This window comes from Coenobita brevimanus, unplaced genomic scaffold, assembly GCF_032717465.1.
Source record: "Coenobita brevimanus isolate Jiangsu-jjx unplaced genomic scaffold, ASM3271746v2 jjx.HiC_scaffold_151, whole genome shotgun sequence".
Lineage (NCBI taxonomy): Eukaryota > Metazoa > Arthropoda > Malacostraca > Decapoda > Coenobitidae > Coenobita > Coenobita brevimanus.
Genome location: NW_027642352.1, coordinates 289,857 through 291,993, shown reverse-complemented (window position 1 = coordinate 291,993; position 2,137 = coordinate 289,857).

Below are 2,137 nucleotides of genomic sequence, written 5' to 3'. Positions count from 1 at the left end.
CAGGGAGATAAGGAACATGATGGTGCTGGTAGAATGATAGGCAAGCTGGTTATGCTGATAGGGAATAGATGGATTGATAGGGATGCTGGTGATGCTAGTTGGGAGACAGATAAGGAAGATGGTGATGCTGGTAAGGAGATAGAGAGATAGGGAGACAGGAAAGGTGGTGGTTACGGTAGGGAGATGGAGTTAGGGAAGATGATTGTAGTGGGAGGGAGATAATGACAGAGAGATAGGGAGACGGAAGTTGGTTCTGCTAGGGAGATAGAGAGATAGGGAGGCTAGCTGGTTGTTTTAGTAGGAAGATAACGAGACAGAGATAGGAAAATAGTGAGGCATAGATATCAAGACAGAGAGATAGGGAGACAGAATCTGGTGATGCTGATAGGGAAGACTTATGCACCTGTATCCCATCACATCCGGATCTTGCCTGACATAACTGCCCTTCCCTCCTCTTCTGTTCTTCCCTCTCCTGCCAGAATCTGCACTCCGGTCTCCCCTCCCTCCCCATTCTCACACCCCAACATCCATCCCTCCACTCCTTACTCTCTTTTTCGATCTGTTTCGCGCCCTGGTCAGTTTCACAGTTCTTTTTTGTACGCGTTCTGACTTAGCGTGATTCAACCTAACCTGACTTAGCCTAACTTAATCTAATATTCATTCCATATTCTTCTTTACATAGTCTCACTCTCTGCCAGGCATCATAGTCCCGTCTTACGTGGTCTGACTTACCCTTAGCTGAGCCTGATATCTCTTTCATTCACCATAAACTCCTAACTCCCTGGGCCAGTTTCATAGCTTCTTCGTATATGCCCTGACCTAACCTAGTCTAACCTGGTCTAACCTAATCTACTAAATCAATCTCTGGTAGTGAAGGAGTTAAACAGAGGTTGTAATTAATCACGTTACTATGTTAGGATTCTTCTAAAATAAATATATTGTGTAGCTGTAACGATAATTAAATAAAAAAAACATAATATCAGTGAAAAGATTTACGTATTAATGTGTGCTTTTCATTACACCTCTACCTAATTCCCTTTCTGAACCATCACTTCCAATTCTTCTCTGTCTCTCTCAACATCCTAATATTTTTACCTCCGTTACACTCGCACATGCTTCCTCTTCCTCCGTCACTCTCACACTTGCCTTCTCCCCTCTACCTTCTCCCTCTCTTTCTCCTTCTCTCTTTCCATCACTCCCACACCTGCCTTCTCCCCCACCATCACTCGCACACCTGCCACCTCTCACTCCATCACTCCTATACGTGCCTCCTCCACGTCTGTCACTCACACCTACTCCCTCCCCCTCCATCACTCTCACACCTCCCCCCATCACCACTCCCTCTCACTCCTGGCATGATCGTTGGACCGGTTCCTGATTAACCTCCAGGTGTGCTAATGTGCTCAGATTATTTGTCTCCCAAGTAGGTGATGAGCAACTCCAGAATTTTGCATAGTATCTATATCTGTCTACTCATCTATCCATCTGTCTACTCATCTATCCATCTGTCTATCTATGTATCTATCTATTCATCTATCTGTCTGTCTGTCTGTCTAGAGAGAGTAAACTAAATGAACTCTAATCTCGTAATACCTACTCTATAACTATTTTAGTATACATAGGCCATTGATTCCTTTACTCCCTATTTAGATCGACCGCTGCCTATTTTGGAGGTCGTATCGTTGAAGCGTTGGCTGGCTTTAACAGATGCTTATATTGGTGCCAGCCTGATTTCTGACGGACGATTTTACTGCACACATAAATAATCTTTGTTTCTGATTCTAGTTCTGCTTGTGGCTGCTCATATGGGTTAGTTAATTCCACTCTCCAGTGAGAGAGAGAGAGAGAGAGAGAGTTGAGGGCGAGTGTACTAAGGCATGGGATATAATGTATGTTTATGGTGTATACGGCGATTTTTACCTGACAACGATCTGTGGCGTCACTGAACTCGGTTAGTGGTCAGGTGTAGTCAGACTGAAGGGGTTGATTTGACTAGAGGAACTAAGGAGACTCATTCATGCCTCTTAACTAAGGCTCAACGAATTTCATGCAACCATAACTTTGTACTAAAGATGAAACACACACACACACACACACACACACACACACACACACACACACACACACACACAAAGAC